The following is a 9,648-nucleotide window of genomic DNA, read 5'->3' on the forward strand; positions in this document are numbered from 1 at the left end:
ATACGCCATGGGTTTTTACCTTAACTGCAAGGAGCAAAAAAGTTCTGGTAAATCCTGAAGATGACAAAGATCGTGGATGGTATATCCGTTACGTTGCTGTTCGTAGGGTGGACTTGATTGGCGAAACAAATATTCCCTTCCCTGAGAAGTGGAATTTTGAACGTAGGTTTCCTTTTATTTACCGTACCTACTTTTGAGAATTTCAAAAGAAATTTTGTTTTTAACCTCGTCTCTTCTTGGTTTTTTGTAGCAACCATGGGAGATGTGGAACCTATTTCCAACTTCCGTGGTTGGGTAGACTCACTTTTGAAGATTGCTTCTAGGGAGCAAAGAACTTGGAGATCAATTTCTTCCTTACATGGCTGGAAGGTCAAAACACATGGTATCCTCCTTTTTATATGTTTTTTTTACATGTTAAGCATTTTTTCCTCAACTTTGATCATGTATATCCATCCTTTAATCAGGATTTGGCGTTAGAGGAATGACGGCTGAAGTAGCTATGGCCATTCGCATGTCTGCGAATGCTGCTCTTGATTTGGATAAGGCTCGAGCCTTGCTGCCAAAAAGGAAAGCTATAAAGGACAATTCTGAAGAAGAAGAGGAGGGTACCTCCCTAATTACCAGGCCAAGGGTCAGGAGGAGAATAATCATTGATGATGAAATTGAAGACACTCCTGCTCGAACCTCCACCACCGAGCCTATTTTGATTCATTCTGACGAGGACACCGAACCAAGAGATAATAATGAGTCAATTCAGCATCTTTTTGATAGTAGTTTCGGGAGTGGCGAGCTCGGCCCTGTTTTTGATGAAGCTCCTCTTTCCTCATTTGTTCCTATTTCCTCCATTCCTCTGCCAACCGTAAGTATTTCTTTACCAGTTTTGACGACTTCCGTTCTTTTGCCAGTTTCTACCGCTCCTATGTCCGTTCCCTTGGCAGTTTCTACTGCACCTGCTTCCGCTCCTGCGTTGTTTTCTACATCTTCTCCTTCCATTCCTGTTTCTACATCTTCTCCTTCCATTCCTTCCATTTCTCATCTTCCCTCTGTTCATCGTACAGAGACGGGTTCTAGCACGTATAGAGACGGGTTCTAGAAGTGGAAGTATGACTATGAGAAGTGTTACTCTAGAAGTTCCTGCCAATCATAGCCTCTTGAGGAAGACTGGTAGAGCCGATGTTTGGCTCGAGCCCCTAATTGGAGATATTGAGAAGAAGAAGATGGAGAGTCATAGCTGCTTAACTCTGATGAATGACATAGTTCATTCTACTTTGAAGGTATTTTTCCTCTTCTTACCAACAAGTTTTTATTTTAATTATCTTCAATCCCTTATTTCTATGAGTTGTCTCTGTAGGCTAACCTCATTGGTACGGAATTAATGGGAAGAATTTCCCTTCTGGAAAGAAAAGCCCGTGAGTCTGAAAAGACTGTCCACAAGGCCGAAGAAATAGCCAGGGGAGCCCAGCTTGAAGCAGCCAATTGGAAAGAATAGTTTGAGAATGCTCAAGGGACCATAGAGGAGTTGCAAGAAAATAAAAACCTCCTGGAGCAACAAAATCGTGGTTTGACTTCTGAACTGGCAACTGCCAAGGCTTCTTCAAGCCAATTTAAAAGAGACAAAGAGCTTTTGGAATGCTCTTTGTCAGAACAATTATCCAAGGCTAGTGAAGAAGTTAGGGAGCTTAAGGCACTTTTGGCTAAGAAAGAAGAGTATGCAGGAGAGTTAGTGCAAAGTTTGACTCAAGCTCAGGCTGACTTACGGATCTCCTCTGACGAGATTCATGCCTTGAAGAGTTCTCATGCCTCTTTTGAAGCTTCCCTTGATTCCCATTTAGCTGAGCATCAAATCTTAAAAAACGACCTTGCTATGTGGGAAAAGGAATATGGACTTCTGGAGGAGAACTTCAACATAGAGGTGAGTTGGGCTTTCCTGAAATCTCGCCGTGATGCTTTGACGGAAGCTGCTCAGGAAGGTTTTGACTTGCAGTCTGAACTGGCCAAAGTCGTAGATACCATCGAGAAAAGTCAACAATCTACTGATACTCCTTCTCCTGTACTTGAAGCTCCTGGAACGGAAGAACTTTTAAATGAAGAAGTGGCTACTACAGCAATTGGGGTTGCAATTCCTGCTCCCGAGGGTGAAACTTCTGATGCTCCAAACCCTTCAGTGACTAGCTAAAAATGAAATTGTTGTAAAGGATCTTTTGATGAAGTCCCCAATTATCATAATGGGGGACTTGTAAAAAACAAATGCTTTGTTGACTAAGTTTGTACTTAGTTTTTTTTATATTAAGAAGTTTTATCGGTACTTCTGCATATTCTATTCTTGCCTATTTATCTAGGACTCATGGAATAGCTTAGCATTTTTATCCTTTTAAAATGCTTTATGATTCTTCTCATGGATTATCAACATGAGGCTTATAAAAGAGGGCCCTTTTATTTTATCGACACTTAATGAAGAAGACGTCTCAACTTCATAATGGTGTTATAATACGATGAAAGAAATAGGAAAACACACGTTTTGTATGAAACAACTTTGGCAAGTTTTTATTCATAAACTTTAACAAGTGTTTGACTGTTACATGTATTACAATACATCTACAACTTTCTCGTAACTGTTTTTCTTGTAACAGATTTGTACATAACATAGAATAAACAAGGTTTTTCTTCATAACCTGTTTCAGTACATAGTCATGACCCTATCTTTATATATTAAGAAGGGTTTGAGAGATGACTTTGCTTATGAGTTTTGAGAGATGACTCTGTTATTCTCATAACCGCTGAAGACTTCGTAACTTTTACTCAACACTTGACTCTGTTGTTCGATATTCGTATCTGCATTTCTACACGTATTTGTGTACAGTATTGTAGTCCCCCAAGTGTTTGAGCGGTGAAGTATGAAGCCTCGAGCACTTGTTTATTTCTTTTACTTTTGCCCTATTTCCTGAAACAGAAAAATATACGGGACTCGAAGGTGCGATTATAGATGAAGACTGCCTAACTCGTGTGTATTTCCATCAGATTAATTGTAACCCTGGGCTAGGAATTTAAGAATACTCCATTTTGCCTTGCAGGTTGTGACTCATCATTTGGCACGAGTTAGGGTATTTTGCCTAGCATCTAAAATCGTTAGTAAAATATTAATAATCCAAGAGAGAAATTTTAACATGATGATACCTAACCGTAGGTACTTTCTCAAAAGTAATATCTTTTTAAGTGGACGGCATTCCAATGTGAGGGTAAAACTTTACCGTCCATTGTCTCCAACTGGTATGCTCCTTTTCCCGCAATGCCACGGACTTTGTACGGTCCTTCCCATGTTGGACTTAGCTTTCCTGAGTTAGCAGCCTTTGCAGATTGGAACACCTTTTTAAGCACGAAGTCCCCAATTTTGAAAAATCTGAGGCGTGCTTTCCTATTGTAATATCGTTCTATTACTTGCTTTTGTGCTGCCATCCTTATCAATGCAGTTTCTCTTCTCCCTTCAAGTAAATCTAGGCTAACCCGCATCTCTTCATTATTAGATTCCTCTGTTGCTTGATCGTACCGTGTGCTTGGCTCACCTATTTCAACTGGAATTAAGGCTTCCGCACCATAAACCATTGAAAATGGTGTTTCTCCAGTGCCTGTTTTGGTCGTTGTACGATAAGCCCATAATACTCCAGGTAACACCTCAGGCCAATTACCTTTTGAATCTTGTAACCTCTTCTTCAAGTTGTTGATAATGACTTTGTTAGTAGATTCTGCTTGTCCATTACCTACTGGATGGTATGCCATAGACGTTATTCTTTTGATCTGCCAACTTCGAAGAAATTCTGTGATTTAAGCTCCAACGAATTGTGGTCCATTGTCACACACGATCTCCTTTGGTGCTCCAAAGCGGCATATTATATTTCGCCATATGAAGTCTTTAACTTCTTTCTCTCGTACCTGTTTAAATGCCCCTGCTTCTACCCATTTAGTGAAATAATCTGTAAGTACAAGTAGAAACTTTACCTGACCTTTTGTTTGTGGAAGTGGACCTACGATATCTATTCCCCATTTCATAAAGGGCCACGGGGCTATAACAGGATGTAGTAACTCAGCTGGTCTGTGCATATTATTGTCGTACCTTTGACATTTATCACATTTGGACACGAAACTGGTTGCCTCTTCTTCCATCTTAGGCCAATAATATCCTGCGCGAATTAATGTTCTTACCAGTGACCGTCCCCCTGCGTGATTCCCACAATGTCCTTCATGTACTTCTCTAATCACATATTCTGTTTGAGAGGGTCCGAGACACCTTGCTAGTAGTCCACCGAACATCTTTCGATAAAGATTTCCTTGATATAAACAATATCGTGCATCTTTTTTGCGAAGCGCGTGAGCTTTTCCTTTGTCATTAGGCACGGTACCGTGCTGTAAAAAGGCAACAATTTTGTTTCTCCAATCCCATGTTAGATGATTAAAATTTACCTCGTTTTTATCAGATTCGAGAACGGAATGAAATAGATGTATGACTGAAGCATTTGTATTGTTTGCTATGTCTGCTGCGGATGCGAGATTTGCTAAAGCATCTGCCTCTACATTCTCATGTCTTGGGATCTGCACTACTTTCCAAGTTTGGAATTGCTTTATTAACTCTCGTACCTTTGCGAGGTATTCTTGCATTCGTGACTCTCTGGCTGTATAAGTCCCCAGCATTTGATTAACCACTAGTTGAGAATCACTCTTGATTGTAATCTGTGTTATGCCGAGTTCTCGTGCCAATTCTAAACCTGCAATTACAGCCTCATACTCTACTTCATTGTTAGTTATAGAATGACATTTTATAGCCTGTCTAATAGTCTCACCCGCAGGTGGTACGAGGACTATTCCTAGGTCTGCCCCTTTTACATTAGATGAACCGTCAGTGAATAAAACCCAAGTCCTCAGGTTCGCACTATTAAAAACTAGTAATTCTTTTTCTGCTTCTAAATGCATCCCCTGGCTAAAATCATCCACGAAATCAGCTAGTACTTGAGACTTTATAGCGGTCCTGGGTTGATAAACAACTTCATATTCACTTAGTTCTATAGTCCATTTTGCTAATCTTCCTGAAAGTTCGTGTTTATGCAAAATATTTTGAAGCGGAAAAGCAGTAACTACATTAATGGGATGACATTGAAAATAAGGTCTTAATTTTCTAGATGTCATGATCAAAGCTAATGCTAATTTTTCTAGCTGTGGGTATCGTGTCTCAGCTTCCAATAAGGACTTACTTACATAATAAATAGGAGATTGTTTACCTTGGTCCTCGCGAACTAAAACAGCACTCACTGCGACTTCAGATACGGCCAGATAAATGAGAAGTTTTTCCCCCACCTTTGGTTTTGCCAACAACGGTGGTTTTGACAAATAAGCTTTCAAGTTTCTAAGGGCGTGTTGACAATCTTCATTCCATTCAAAATGATCTTGCTTTTTAAGTGCAGAGAAAAACTTAAAACACCTTTCTGAGGATTTGGAAATAATTCTCCCCAAAGCTGCAATTCTTCCCGTTAATCTTTGTACTTCCTTTTTATTAGTAAGGGTATCAGGGATTTCTTCTATTGCTTTGATCTGAGAAGGATTCACTTCAATACCACGATTAGAAACAAGAAAACCCAAAAACTTACCTGATGCAACTCCAAATGCACATTTTTCTGGGTTGAGTTTCATATTAAATTTTCGCAAAATTTCAAAAGTAACAGATAGATGAGAAATATGATCATGAGATTGCTGGGTTTTGACGAGCATATCGTCTATATATACCTCCATTGTTTTCCCTAAATGTTCTTGGAACATTTTGGTGACCAACCTTTGATAGGTTGCCCCAGCATTTTTGAGACCAAAGGGCATTACTTTATAACAGTAAGTCCCCGTGTCTGTGATGAAAGAAGTTTTTTCTTCATCACCAGGATCCATTTTAATTTGATTATACCCCGAGTATGCATCTAAAAAACTTAAAAGTTCATGACCTGCGATTGCATCAATTAGTTGGTCTATATGCGGTAAAGGAAAGAAATCTTTTGGACAGGCTTTATTTAAATCGGTATAATCCACACAAACATGCCACTTACCATTTTTCTTGGGTACGACCACCGTGTTAGCTAACCAAGTAGGATACTTTACCTCACGGATTGATCCGATTTTTAATAATTTTTGGACTTCATCCTGAATCACCTGGTTCTTGAAAGCACCTTGCTTTCGTTTCTTTTGCTTTATTGGTGTGAAAGAAGGGTTCTCATTGAGTTTGTGAGTCATCACATTCGGTGGTATCCCTGTCATATCAGCGTGGGACCAAGCAAAACAGTCTAAGTTATCTTTTAAAAATTCGATTATCATACCTCGCATGTTTAAGCTTAAATTGGCCCCGACATAAACCTTCCGTTCAGGCCATTGATCAAATAACATTACTGCCTCAAGCTCTTCAATTGTCGTTTTGATGCTTTCATTTTCTTCAGGTTCCTGAATTGTGTCAGGCCTTGAGTCCAAATCTGTCTTTTCTTGTTCAGTTGAAGTTTGATCTTTTTTACCTTCAACCCTTTCCTGTAATTGCTATTTTTCTTTATTTACGGCGCTCGTACTTGTTATAGCGTTGAACTTCTAGCCATCTGCTGATCCCCACGAATTTGGCAAATTCCCCATGGTGATGGGAATTTAATAACCTGATGTAGAGTTGATGGGACAACATCCATATCGTGTATCCATGGTCTCCCCATGATCATATTGTAGGCCATTTCCATATCAACTACCTGAAATTTAGTTTCCTTCACAACACCCATAGCAAAAGTTGTTAGAATTACCTCACCTTTTGTTACTACACTTGAATTGTCGAAGCCTGACAAGGTGTGCGCCTTGGATATCATTTTGTCTTCAGCTTGCATTTCCCGTAGTACCCTTAGTAATATAATATTTACAGAACTCCCTGGATCAATCAAAACTCGTTTTACATTAGTATCATGTATAAGTAAAGATATTACCAGTGCGTCATTATGTGGAGTTGTCACTCCTTCGGTATCTGTGTCATCGAACGAAATATTTTCATTTTCAAGGGCCTGCCGCACCCGTTTCCTGTGTGTAATTGTTACCTTAGAAAACTTGTTGGAGGCTGTGTAGGTTATGTCATGAATATCTTCTACCCCGCTTATGACATTCACTGTCCTCTTGGGTGAAGGAGGTTGTGGTGGCTCTTGCTTGTTTTTCATATAAGCTTGTTTTCCTTTCTCACTAAATAACTCAGTGAGGTACCCTTTCTTCAATAGATGATCCACTTCACTCTGCAGGAATCTACATTCTGAAGTTTTGTGCCCGTGATCGTTGTGGAATTCGCACCAATGATCTGGATTGCGTCTATATGGATTTGACCGCATCTCTTTTGGCCACCGTACCTTATCTCCCATGCTTCTTAAAACAGCTACGAGCTCGGAGGTAGAGACATTAAAATTATATCCGCCGAATCGTGCCTTTAAACTTCTGTCATCATCTCGTGATTCTTGTCTATTCCGATCATTCCTGAACTTTGAAGAAGAGCCAGAATCCCGGTTCCTCGATTTTTGATCATATTGCTGGCTATCTTGTTTCGACCGTGGGTCTTTTCCTGCATGTCCCATATATGGATCGTACCTGTTTTTACCTGATTTGTTTTCGGTTTCTGATCTTCGGGGACTGCCCTTTTCTTTATGATGAAACTTAGGTACGGTATCTTCTTCAATTCGCAGCTTCGTACTATACCTGTTGTAAACATCATTCCACGTGGTTGCAGGAAATTCTCGAAGGCTTTCTTTGAGTCGTCTCGTGGCTTCAAAACTTTTGTCATTTAAATTACTTGCAAAGGCTATTGCAGCCCAATTGTCAGGCACACGAGGTAGAGTCATTCTTTCACGCTGGAATCTATCAACAAAGTTTCTAAGCAGCTCTGAATCCCCTTGTTTGATTTTGAAAATATCTTCCATTCTTTTCTCAACCTTTTATGCTCCCCAATATGCTTTAATAAAAGAATCTGCAAGCTCAGCAAAAGAATTAATAGAATTTTCAGATAAAAGAGAATACCAGGTTAATGCACCCTTGGTGAGTGTTTCTCCAAATTTCTTGACCAATACTGATTCAATTTCTTGTTTGGTCAAGTCGTTGCCTTTTACGCCTGTTGTAAATGCAGTCACGTGGTCACGTGGGTCTGTAGTACCATCATATTTCGGGATGTCAGGCATTTTGAACTTTTTCGGAATTGGAAGGGGAGCAGCACTAGGCTTCCATGGTTGTTGTGAGTATTTGTCCATGTCTACTCCTTTTATTACAGGCGGAACTCCAGGGATTTGTTCAATACGCTCATTTTGTTCCTTAATCTGTTTCTGCAAGGTTAGTACTAAATTTTGCAAATATGAATTATTTGAATTACCTGGTCCCCCTTCCTGTGGTTCACTGGGGGTTACTCCGTTTCCAGAATTATCAAGACCAGAACGGGAATTCTCCAATGTATTATTATTAGGAGTTGGTGTGGGTGGTGCAGCAGACAATCGACTAACAAGTGCCTGAAGAGCTTTGCCGACTTGTGCATCAATTAGCTTTTGTAAAGCTTCAGTTGTAACTCCTTCAAAATGCTCAGATTGCTCTTGTTGATCAGCACGGGATTCAGTAACAAGAGTGCCTTCACGAGATTGACGTGGTGAATTTAGAGGAGAGGGAACCACGTCATCTTGATTTTGATGTATTTGATTCTCATGGTTTCCCAATGTGTTATTATTGTTGTTGTCGGTATTGTTGTTTGACATGATGACGACAATAGATAAGATATAACTTAAAAGAAAAGATTATCAGATTCCCGGTAACGGAACCAATTTGTTTAACCAAAAATTTGAGTCTTTGGTCAAAGCTAAAAAGAAATTCGGGTTACTGATAATCAAGAGACAAAAATAAAATACTTTTGAGAATGATGGTAAAACAGCAAATAGTTTTGTATTTCAATGAATTCTCAATAGTATTCCGTGTGTTTACAAATGATGATATTTCTTCCTTTTATAGATAATTCTAGGTAAAGGAATGAAGCCTCAGCTTTAATGATATAATTATGAATAATAAATGACATTAAATAAGTCGTTATACAATCATTCCTATTAAATACCAATTTTCTAACGTATCAAGTATTTAATAATGAATTTGGACTCCTTTCTGTCATCAGATCTTTGTCTTTAATGCCTTCTAATCTGTTGGCTGTAAATAATTTAAATTGGTACGAGACTCGTATCTATACTTCGTCTCGTGCCTATTTAAATTCTTCTTCCCGTGGCTGTCTCCATCCGTGTCTCTTAGTCAATTATTGCGCTTTGACCATTTAACTAAACCACGTGTCATGCCACATCATCTTTAATATAAACTCAGTTTTTTCCCAATACAAGTAGCATAGATAAACATGAAAAAAGATTCTATAATAATGACATGACGTGTGTAAGATTACAAGGTTCAAAAAGTATTTTTACACTATATTATACATATATTTAATTTAAGTTCGCAAGATTCACAAGTTTATTTATAATACGGTAAAGGGTCAAAATTGCCCCTGAACTATGCCTTATGGAACACATTTATCCTTCTTTTAAAGTTGGAGCTGTTTTATACCCTTACTGGCTAACGGCTCTCACTTAAAACTTGTTA

This window comes from Nicotiana tabacum, chromosome 21 (genome assembly GCF_000715075.1).
Source record: "Nicotiana tabacum cultivar K326 chromosome 21, ASM71507v2, whole genome shotgun sequence".
NCBI lineage: Eukaryota > Viridiplantae > Streptophyta > Magnoliopsida > Solanales > Solanaceae > Nicotiana > Nicotiana tabacum.